The sequence below is a fragment of the Hypomesus transpacificus genome, chromosome 15, assembly GCF_021917145.1.
Source record: "Hypomesus transpacificus isolate Combined female chromosome 15, fHypTra1, whole genome shotgun sequence".
NCBI classification, from domain to species: domain Eukaryota; kingdom Metazoa; phylum Chordata; class Actinopteri; order Osmeriformes; family Osmeridae; genus Hypomesus; species Hypomesus transpacificus.
In genome coordinates, this window is record NC_061074.1 from 11,973,545 (window position 1) to 11,986,482 (window position 12,938).

Genomic DNA, 12,938 nt, shown 5'->3' on the forward strand with positions numbered 1-12,938 from the left:
CCTGAATAATCGGGCCAATATGAGGGCACACACACACACGGTCACATTCATACACACCACTCAGCCCCCACACACACTGTGAATGTCATTAAAATAGTTTCATTTAACTACACTCTGGGGAACATAAACAAAAATAAACCTTTTTCTATTCACGAGGACGATTCATTAATAAAAGTAATGTCTGTGGTTGAGGCTTAGACTGGGAGCTACAGGTACAGTGATTTGTCTTGGTAATGGCATCGCCTGATTAGGAAAGCAAACATGATCTTCATGACTATACTGTGCATTTGAGTTTGTGAGAATGTGTGTGTTTTTGGATGTGTATTCATGTGTGCGTCAGCGTGCGTGTGCTCACCTGTGTGTGTGTAAAAGTACTATATGTGGGCACGCATTCTCAGACATATAATGATCTGGAAGCACCTACATTTTTATGTTTCAGTCCTTCAACCAAAACCAGATGCATTCTCAAAAGAAATCGTCCAAACCTAAACGTTTTTAATCCAGCACCTTTTTAACATTGTTGTCTGTAACTTATCTCAGGGACCTTTAGACCAACCCTAACCCCCCAAAGGCAGAAAATTTGTTTTTCAACTCAGGGTGGCAAGCTAACATGACCTTAAGATCACAGCAGCAGCTGCTACTGTCACTCCAACACTGTGTGTGTGTTCATGGGTGTGTTCACGGGTGTGTTCATGGGTGTGCAATCATGTGTGTGTGAGCCTGCGCTTGTTTTTCCGAGTGTGCCAGCACAAAAACAAAACAAAAAACAGCTCTTATTTACACAACTGTCTTCTGTAGGCATTCAGGCCTCATGGCGAAAACAGGTTTCTCCTGTCTGTTTAGATTTTCATTACATCTACGGATGTGTTTTTCCCCCGTTGTTTTTGATGTCTGGGCAACCCCCCACCCCAGGCCCCCCTGTCCAGCCACTTAACCTCCTGACACCTCTAGCAGTCAGACGGTCTCTCATCACAGGCTTCCAGGAGGCCTGACCAGGCCTCTCACTCACACTGGGGAGAACTTAACCCCCTGACACCAAGGAGGTGGAAGTGACAGGAAGTGAGGACTGAGAGAGAGAGAGAGAGAGAGAGAGAGAGAGAGAGAGAGAGAGAGAGAGAGAGAGAGAGAGTGGAGGGAGAGAGAGAGAAAGAGAGAGAGAGAGAGAGACAGAGAGAGAGAGAGAGAGAGAGAGAGAGAGAGAGAGAGAGAGAGAGAGAGAGAGAGAAAGAGATGGGCTCAAAGACATGGTTAGGGAGGGAGAGAGAAAGGCTGGTCCCCCTACCTCATGTTTTCGTAGTAGAACAATATGACAGATCATTGAATGGTGGATTTGTATGCCAGTGCCTGACTGTGTTGTACATGTAGGTTATCTGAGCCCGCTCCGTAACAGCTGGTCTGACGTCTGCTTGAACGCCCTCTTTGAAGAGCGCCGGTGTTGGCTCGACATGTGGAGGCAGCCAGAGATGTTTTGACAGTGGTGGAGCCAGGCTAAATATCAATATGGAAGACTGGGGGTCGCTTTGGCTCAATCCCTCCCTCACATGGTTTGTGTGTGTGTGTCAGTGTGTGTCTGTGGGGCTAGGCAGGGGGTGAGGGTGTGTATGTGTAAAATAAGTGTAGCAATATGTGCATGTGTACAGTATTAGTGCTTGTGTGCAGTGTTTGCACATGTTTACAGTGTGTGTACATAGCCACCCTCCTTGTGTGTCTGCCTTTGTCAGAGAGCAGCGAGGAAATGGACAGTGACACAAACCAGAAGGAAAGATATCGTCTCGGGGAGCTGAAAAGAACACTGTCCATTGAAGAAAAGACAGATCCCAAAACAGGAACAATGTGACTGCAAGTAAACAAGACCTTTTTCCCCTGAAGACATGCTGCCACTGCTGGTCTGGGAAACCACTGCAGGGCTGTCACATATCTCAAATGCTGTTATTAGGGTGGGCAAAAATATGTTTCCCTTGTGCTATTTTGTTACAGTGCAACATATTGTCATCTAATAATGTACTGTTCAGATACCTTTTGGAACACACCCCAACATGCTAGCTCCTTGTGGGGGCATCCCCTTTACATACAAATGCTTAATTTGGTCAAGATTTATTATGAAAATATCCACTCTATTGAACTGACTGGATTGATTTTGCACCAACAATTATGATGCTGTTCTGACGTAAATTAAAACATGAATTAAATAAATTAAATTAAAGAAATGTGACAGTGACAACTCAATAAAGACTAATGTTATTTATGTTGGACTGACCAAACAAAACAAGTAAAAAGTTGTTCAAAAAAATAATGCTAAAATAGCATAATCCTGTGTCTGCTTTGCGATGTGGCCAGTAAATACAACCTTAGATCATCCACTCCGCCAAACTAAATCTACATGTCCATGTCATGTAACAATAAATGCTCAAATCTAATACGTGATTGTCTTGACTGAACATTCATTACTGAGGAGTTGGCAACACTGCTGGAGAGAGGAAAATCATACTAAGCTAGGCACGTGTAAAGTATGAGAAACAGGGCTATTCCGGAACCTTTTTATTGGATACGGCACCCTTGTCATCTTGTGTTTGCATTTTCGATGCGTTTTGAGGTGAATTTTCAGGTTAAGACAGAGGGGGAGCCACTTCAAGTAACACTTAAACTTGTGCTGGTTGAGTAGGCTAGCTGTTAGCCTTCTTTTCCTCAGGGGACAAATGTCAAAAAGACAACAAAATGTGCTTCACTTTTTCAATAAGTTCCACAAGTATCCTGTGCGTTTTTTGTTTAATTTAATCTGATGGCTAATTGCTGCTTGTAAAAACGATTGTTGCAGTGTTTTTTTTATTTTACGTTTCACACCCATGCAGTGCATGTTCTGAAATTAAAATATACATTGCCCTGATGTACAAGCAGTGGCGGTTCTAGACACATTTTACTGGGGGGGCCAAGGGGGGGGGGGCAGTGTTTAATCAGAGGGGCACATAAAAAAATGGAAACAACTAATATTTAAACTTTAAATACTTTAATTTTGCTTTACATTAAAATCATACAAACGGCTCTGGCTCTCCCTCTTCCAGCTCCTCAGCTCTTTCAATACCTTGATATGTCTAATAACTTTACTGGGGTAAAAAAGTCTGCAATGTCCCTTCCTCATTTCATGATGACTACTGGAAAAAGAAAAACGTGTAAAAAAAAGTTTTTGATTCTTATTCAGTCAGCACAGGGGGGGGGGGGGGGGCAGGCACTGTGTACAACCAGGTTTTTTAGAGTCAGAGAAGCTATGTAGGCAGTGTATTTTTTTGTGTTCAGTTTTTTGTTTTCCTCCAACCCACGTTTCCAGTCGCTGGATCCACCCCCCTTCTACGCTCCGGGACCTCCCACTTCCATGCCAGATATACAGAAAATACAACGAAAATAAAGAGAGAACACTGAAATGGTAACGTTTTTTCTTCCCCCTAATTTGCGAAACAAACCGATCCAAAACCGTGACCCAAAAAAACGAACCGAACCGTGGTCTTGTTGAATTGTTGCACCCCTAGTTAGCAATAGGCTAGACTGTTATTCATTTTCTGGCTATTTTTTCGGAAGCTTCCCTTCTAATGCCTACTACAGCTAGTCTATCTAGTCATTTGCTAGGTAAGGTATGTTGATGTGTTTTGAAACGTATTTAGCATTCTACCTATGCTAGATAGGCTACAGGAGACCGAACTTCACAGGGATTTTCTCATAGAAAAACATCAGCCATGCCCGTCTGGTGTCTGGTTCCTTGGTAAGATTATGAAAAGTGTCAGCATTCCCAGTACAGCCTGGAACATTGCATTTACGATGTTCCATTTTCAATATACTTTAAAAACTTTCAAACATTTTCCTTTGTTGTTCGCATGGAAGTACACAGAGCAGCGAGTAGCTAAACTAGTGTCTGAGAAACCTGGGCCAGAACACCAGAGGGATGGTCTTTATGTAAATGCTGGGGCGTGACAAAGGTGATGCGGAATTTGTGATGTCACAAACCTTTTCAAAACCAATTGTTTTACAGCTGCAGTTTAAAATTGTGAGATTTAGATAGGAAGGTTGAGGTTTACTGTATGTCCATTTTACCCACCGAACTGTCGTTATTCAACTACGACAAGGTAAAATCAGTTTTGTAATCAATGACTCCTTGAATCTTGTAATCTGCTTCATTTTGTGCTTTGAAGGATGCGTAGAAGCACATGAAGATTAACTTCCTTCCTGTCTAAAACTATCCTGGAACTACTGACTCTTTTATTAAAACACTAATGTTGAATATTGAAACTCATTCCCCATATCCCTTTTACTTGCTGTCCTGTAGGTCTGGGTTGTAGCCTGGCTGCCAGCCCAACTTCTCCCCGCCCACAAAAAAATTTGGTCGGGAAGTTGGGTCTGGAGGGTCTCGTATTGGGGACAACTACAGAAAACTAGAATCGGGACGGACCAATGAAATTGCCAGGGCGGGCTTTATACGATGATGGACAGATGATCAACAGTAACATAATCAACAACGTCACGAAAGAGCGCTTGGGTTGAATTTGTTTTCAATAAACAACATATTACGTTACTCTGATTGGTTGTAGGTCTATCCAATTGAGCGAAGAGGCATTTGTTTTACGAGTTCGGTTGAAACACGCCCCGTAGTCACAGCCCAACAGAGAGTTTTCAGACTCATATTCTGACTAGAATTATGAGTATGACAACGTCAGGCTAGCTGGGTTGTATGGCCAACAATGTTTATCATGGTATAATTCGTAAGCACTGACGATAAAAGGTATATATCACAATATTTTAGTTATTCTTAAAATGTCATGACAATGCAATCCGCACCGCAGCGACTAATCTACCGCACTCTGACGGATTTGGATTGGGTAACTCCAGTGTGTCGAGTTGAATTTTCCAACTTTTGCAGTGATTTGATAGCCTGACGTTGTCATGCTTATAATTCTAGTCAGAATATGAGTTTGAAACCGCTCCGTTGGACTGTAAGTATGGGGCGTGTTTCAACCGAACCCGGGAAAAAATGCCTCTTCGCTAAATTGGATAGACCTACAACCAATCAAAGCAACGTAATATGTTGTTTGTTGAAAACAAATTCAACCGAAGCGCTCTTTGGTGATGTGGTTGATTACGTTACTGTTGATCATCTGTCCATCATCGTATAAAGCCCGCCCTGACAATTTGATTGGTCCGAACAGCTCCTGTTCGGAAATACTTTTTTATAATCTCGTCATCTACAATACATGCATAAAATTGCAGCTTTGCGCTTCTTTGTCCCCGTGGACCTTTAGTAGCCTATGCAAATGGCCATTGATATTAATGAATGGAGGTCAGTGATATCACACTTGATGCTCATCTTGAGCACTTCCTGCCGCCTCAATTACTTAATTGTTGTAGAAATATAGAAGTTCAGATTTGTCTGAAGCAAGGCCGTAGCCGTGGAGTCAACATTGGGGGGGACTAATTACATTTTTTTTTACGAATGCGGACAGGGTGCGTGGTTGCCTGTCTTAGCGTAGCACATTTATGTTTTTATATCAATATATTGGGGACTTTTTGACCGGATTTGAATATTGGGGGGGGGATGTGTGTCCCCCAATATGTATTATGGTTATGGCCTTGGTCAGAAGACTTACATTTTAACTTGGCCAGTGTTCAGAAGGCTGACATTTTGTTAAGAAATAATTTTAAATATTAACTGTCAGAGCTGACTTTCCAAGTATGAAATCAAATATGGCCAGTGTCCAGAAGGCTGACCTTTTGTCCAGATGTAGTTTCTGAAAATGTTTGGCTCTGAATGGATTCAAACCTTTACCCTTCACTTACCAGCACAACATCTTATCCCAGTGATATATTCACAATGCTGTCTTTGTTCATGTTCATTTGTATAAAAAAGGTTCTCCAATGGAGATTACCAAGGAGATCTTGAGTTATTGGACCAAATAGGTTACTAGAATAATACCAACAAACACAATAGGCTTCCTCCTGATGGAAGAATCCTAATAAAGCAGACAAAAGTATGTGAGGAAATAAGGTACACACGTCACACATGCAGAGCAGGCATTCAGTCACCCGCACACAATCACTTACTTGGTTGTGTACACTTACAGTACACAACCACACAATCTGTAATCAATCCCAAAGTCAAAGGTTGACAGTTTTTCTGAATTGCTAAAACACTAAATCCCATTCTCTGAATCTAATATTCAGTGGCCTAAACCTATTTGTCGAATCAGACAAAATGTTGGCGAAAATCATTCTCACTCACTAAAAACATTTTGCACTGTGATGCCCTTGTAAAATGGTAAACACATGCGGCAAACAGGAAAAACATCTACAACATTGTCATCTGTAAAACACAATGACTCAAAATGGGTGACCGTTTCAAGAAACAAATTTGTAAAAATGTTGCATGAATAACCATTACATACAGAGACAATTTAAATGTTTATGTAGACAATTATATTTAAATCACCTTATTGATTCTGAAGGACATTCAAGGTGTGACACTACTTTACCGCTACATAAACTGAGTCAAACTTGTTTACATTAGTGAAGTTTACAGTTTTTCACAATTGCTAAAACACTAAATCCCATTCTCTGAATCAAATGTTCAGTGGGCTAAACCCATTGGTCGAATCAGACACACTTTTGGCTAAACTAAACACAGTCATTCACTTACAACATTTTGCACTGTGATGCACTTGTGCTGCAAAATGGTAAGTACAGGCAGCAAACAGTAGACACAACTACAACACAGTTGTCATCTGTAAAACACGACTCAAAATTGTGTCTTTCTAATGGTGGTTTGGGACAATATCAGCTTTCATCGTGGTGTCCGTATACAAGAATAGTTCAACATCAACCAAATTGTTTTGCCTCCAACCATACAGCCCTTTTCTCAACCCAATTGTAGTTTTTCTCTGTGTGGCGGTGGAAGGTCTCAAATCAAATACAATTTACAGTATTTGTATAGCCCTTTTTACAAGCAATGTCACAGAGGGCTTCACATACGCCCATAGAACTGCCCCTCAGCCAACCTCAACCCTCAAGGAAGACAAGGAAAAACTTCCAGAAAAACTCACTAGAGGAGAAAGAATTGAAGAAACATTGGGGGGAGCAATTCAGTGAGGGATCCCCTCCTCCAGAGACGGTTGGTAAAAGAGAGGTGCAGAACACAGGCTAAACATAGTCATACATCAGGAAAGTGTCAATGGGTGTGTAGAATCACAGGTCTCTGACCGACACCCATTTACCAGGAAAAATCTCCTACAGGCAAAGGAATTGGCCTGTGGTGACATAGGTGTGGTTTTCAAGGCTGGATCCAGCACACCAGAGGGTTTTTACCCCGTTTTTTATTTGTTCATGTTAACTGTACTAGGTTGTGATGGTTACTGTAAGATTCAATGTTTTTGCTCAATGCATTTGCTGTGTGTACATACACATTTTTCTTTAGATATAACTACATGCCCTGGATGCTGTTCTCCATTTTTTATGTTGTGTCTAATGATTGCTCCATAGTGTTTATATATTGATTTGTTGTGTTTTTGATCTGAAAGCCTTGTTTGATTTTTATTACAAGTTAAATGGCTTAGGTGTGAGTGTTTGATTTTGCCAGAAGAGTCAGAGGTTTTGGAAATAGAGTTTGAAGATTTGGTTTTGTGTTTACAGTTTTTGAGAAAATGGGTGACTGTTTCAAGAAATGTGTTTTAACAATTGTGACAAAATGTAAGACCCTACCATCAAAACAGTCACACTGTGTCACAACTGTGATAGCGTATGCAACCTTACATATATCAGCAAATGTGAGATGACAACTGTCAATTTTGTTAACATCTCGAACAATACTGGACCCAGATATAATATCCTGTATTTGCCTTGATACCTTGAAACCTAAGACTGACAGTAAACTAGTCCCACACGTCAGTGGTCTCGTCTGTCTGTCAGGGGAATGACGGGTCTAGAATGGGAAGTACTGATGTCATCACAGACCTTTAAGCTGTTGAAGCAAATGCCAAATCTCTTTTCACACTTTATTTGTTTGTCATCATGCCTTTAACAGCCTCCACCCCATTGAAGAGTTGACCAAGACACAGCACCACTAATCAATGATGATTTCACATGAATAAATTCACGCATAGTCCTATGTAACTTTAGACCTAAAATATCATTGGGACTATTTGAGAAAACCTTCCTCGATATCTCTTGTTGTGTCAGTGCTTTATGACTGCATACTGCATCACCACACTGCTTACATAATTCAGGCTTGAGGTGAGCGCTGAGATGGAAATGCCACAGCAGCAAATGCAGCCATGAAATTGTTCTGTGCAGTGATGGTGTTCCTCTCTGCTAAATACACTGGATAGCAGAGAGGAAGAAGGAGAGGAGCCAGTGGAGGCAGGCGGAGATGGAAAACAGATGTACGGAGAGTAAAGATGTTGTGGAAAATTTCCTTTGAAACAGGGTGTGGTTGAAGAAGACAAATGATGATGTAAGTTGTTTGGAGTTTGTGGGAGATCAGGGACGAGGAAAAGGAGAAAGTTGATTGGGGCCCAGATATCTGTCATATACATCATTTTGTGTGTGTTGTTGGTAAAACAAGATCTGTATTGGCTTTATTTAGCCTCATTACCGTTTTTTCCGATTGCTTAGACACAACATTCAAGGAGCGAAACAGCAGCCCAGATCTGGACAACTGTAATCACATTCTCAGCCTCACACTATTGGCCAAATATTACACACATTGTTTTGCAAATCACTAAACACACTTTTCTACATTAGACACAGAAATATAAGATTGTCACTTCATTGTCTTTTCAAGACACTACCTTGTAAAATGCCACACGTGAACAAATGGATCAAGCACGGGCGTCAGGTGTACACGCACTAAAGTGCTTAACTGTAAACATACCAATCAGGTGTAAGCACTATAAAAAGGCAACAGGTCAGTGTGCCTATCCTCATCAGAAATGGAAGTCAATGTTGCAGGGAGAGGGAGAGTGAGGATGAGAGAGGGAGCACGTGGGGGAAGAGTGGTAGGGAGAAGGAGAGGTAGACCTGGAGCCTTGGAAGAAAAGGGCCACATTTACAGTATCTCATGAAATTTGAACAAAATTGGTTGACCATGTTGTGAACCATGGGGCAACATTGAGAGAGGCTGGACAGAGAGTTAAGCCCAACCTCAGCAAATATACTGTTGCAACAGTAATTTGGACATATTGACAAGAGCACAGGTGAAAACTACTATTCTCTACTGTATCCAGTAATAGGACAGTAAAATGAAGCCGTCTATATGCACTACATCAGTACTTTTTTGTTCACAATCACTGCCATCCATGATTGAAACAATGTTCTGTATTTCATTTGTGGATGCTTTCTTTTGTCTCCACAATTGTATTTGCTGTGTTTACAGTATGTAGCCTACTATACAGTATTTGATTTGAAATATGTTCTGATTTTCTGCACAAAATGCAACCTTTACGTAGACAATATGGAGAGTACAGTACATATTTTCATCAGTGTGCATTACTGGTCTTGTGTGTTGTGTTTGGTCAACATATTCATGTACTTTACGTACTCTACTGTAACAATATCTCTGACAAAATCAAGCAGGTTATATCATTAGAAAAGAATAATTAGTTTAAAAGTGTTTTACATTGTGCACAACAGTGTGTAACTGGTTCAGACAGTCACATTTCATGAACCATGTGTGTGGCATACGGTGACAGAATTGAGTTTGTATACATGATTGTATCGTTTTGAACGAAACTATTTTCATTGTTTCATTTTGCAAAAGATTGGAGGTGTTCTGCTACTTGTGTGTCTGGTTGTGTGAATCGTGTGTTTTGTTTTGACAAAGTGAGCCCTGTTTTCAAAATTGTGCTTAAGCAATTGGAAAAAACTGTAAATCAAGAAACTGTGCCATTAGCTGTCATACACACCCGCTATGGAACAATTTGCCCTTTAACTCCTCCCCCTTCAAGTACAATATTTGTCGGACTTGAGGGTATAAGGAAACAAAATGACCTACCTAACCAACATGCAATCTACCACCTTATAAACACAATTATTTCTACTCTCAGGGAATATGCACTAGCAAATTCTGGACACATCCAAGTGAGGAAGGGGTCTGAGAATGTAAGGTATAAAGGTGCAGTGGAGTGTGTGTGTGTGTATATATTTCAGGGGGGGGGGGAGAGAGAGGGACAGAGACATTCCAACGACATGTGAGTGTTAGTGAGAGAGAAAGAGAGAGAGAGAGGGGGAGAGGGAGGGAGGGAGGGAGGGAGGGAGGGAGGGAGGGAGGGAGGGAGGGAGGGAGGGAGGGAGGGAGGGAGGGAGGGAGGGAGGGAGGGAGGGAGGGAGGGAGAGAGAGACAGAGAGAGAGAGAGAGACAGAGAGAGAGAGAGAGAGAGAGAGAGAGAGAGGGGGGGGGGGGGAGAGGGAGAGAGAGCGGATCTGGGAGGTGTGTGGGTGAGGAGAGTTTTTGGGAGGTATGTGATGTAAAATGGTTGAAGTGGAATACCAGCTGAGACCGGCCAGGGCCATGAATCAGGCTGAAGCACCGTGACGCAGCAACTATCACACATGCCAGATGCGCCTGCTGTGAAAGACCTGTGATGACACACACACACACACACACTGGTAACACAGAGCTTGAACACACGCATACACGCACACACACACATACACACACGCAGACACACACACACACTGGTAACACAGAGCGTGAACACACGCATACACACACACACACACACACTGGTAACACGGAGCGTGAACACACGCATACACACAGACACACACACACTGGTAACACAGAGCGTGAACACACGCATACACACAGACACACACACACTGGTAACACAGAGCGTGAACACACGCATACACACAGACACACACACACTGGTAACACAGAGCGTGAACACACGCATACACACAGACACACACACACTGGTAACACAGAGCGTGAACACACGCATACACACAGACACACACACACTGGTAACACAGAGCGTGAACACACGCATACACACAGACACACACACACACACATACACACACGCAGACACACACACACACACACACATACACACACATACGCAGACACACACACACACACACACTGTGAACACACACTTGGACCCAAACACAAAGAAACACTCAGTAACATTAAAAGACACATAACACACACACACACAAACACAAATTGTAGGCTTTAAGAAACTGTCACCACAATAATTAGATCTCATAAATCGTACTATATGATACAATGATATTAGCTAAGGCTAGCGCATTTCATGTAAAACTATCCACTGGGCCCACACACACACACACAAACACACACACACACACACACATACAAAGGAACATTACATGTTTTTAGCAGTAGGAGACTGTTTAGAAAACAAACTCACTCTACAACATAATTAACGTTTTGTGTAAAAATGTAACCACCATTTAATCTTCATTATGGCCTTGTTACTGTTTAATTGCCCCTAAAAGTGTAAGGGTTTTAGACCAATGAATGGTTTCCTCAAGCAAATCGTCCCTGTCTGCTTGCGTTACGTCACCGAGACTCTGTGACTGATTTTCAAGTCAACCCAGATTGAACCCACATGATTTTAGTTTATGAGCCACAAACGAGATGAAGCGCAAAAAATGACTCTGACTTTATGGAGTTGGAAAATTATGGATTTCAACACGATGTTCTTGGTGAAGGTCGTTGACGAAAACACACCGATATTTGATATTCGTTTGGTTTGGCAGTTTGGCAGTCAAGAGAAAGGACGATAACTGACAGGGGAATGTATGTCCACGTGTCAAAATGAACATATGTTCCTCCTTGAGCAGTAAGCTGCCAGCTCATGATACCTTACTTTTATTGATGTACTAAAGACAAGGCCGTGCAGTGTTATAAGCCTTCACATTTGGAATTTCGATTGGTGTTGGCTCGTGTAGGCTACCCTACTGTAGCCTACTGCCGACTTCGTAGTAGGCCTAGGCTGCATTATTGTACACAGTTGCGTACACACACGCTCACACTCATGCAGTCGGGCACATTCATTTAAATGGTTTATAAATATGAACTCTGATCATCTACGCTAACGAAAAACTGTAAATACAATAAGCTCAGCTTTTGGTCCATCTTGAAGTATTTTAACATGGATATTCTAATTCAGCCTACATCATTTTGTTGTTGTTGTTGTGTCTCATGATTTAGGTCACATTTTTAATTCCCGAACTTGAAAGGTGCAAGACAAGATGCGTTGCAATGGATTCAACGGACGGATGTAGGCCTACGTGATTAGTTACCTGATTAGTTACGAATATTTTATTAATTAGTTTAAACAAATCCATCTTCGCCTGTAGTACTTTTTGTTCATTAAAACAAGGAGTTTGGGCCCACTAGGGATCGGGCTGAAACGGATTGTCGAAGAAAAAACAGCTTGCTTAATCGTAACGTAAAGTCGTAAAAGTCAGACGTAATTATTTTTTACAAGTTTATGTATGGAATTAGTTATTGTGTAGGCTATTACATTAGTAATGATTTGTAATTTAGGCAATATTATTATGTGTCAATTTAAATGCCGGTAACTGGTTGAGAATGATTTTCAAAAGCCTCTCCAAAAGAAGGTAGCACTACCTTAAGTTATAATGCTGCTTGTCCTGAAAAACAATACATTTACAAAAAACGTTGGTTCCTAATTTGCTTAAATTGAAAAAACATATAAAATCTAGATTTTTCACGTTGTCCGACCACCAAATTATCAGGCGTAATTCCCCCTATTACTCGAGATGGTGCGTCATGACGCATGAACAACTGGCTACGCGGAACGCAATGGCCAAAATAGAAACACTGCTCAACACTGACATCTTTTGGCATGTTGCTATAACTGCAATTCTACCGAGTCGGAAAGTATGTTCAAATAACACATCATCAAAAT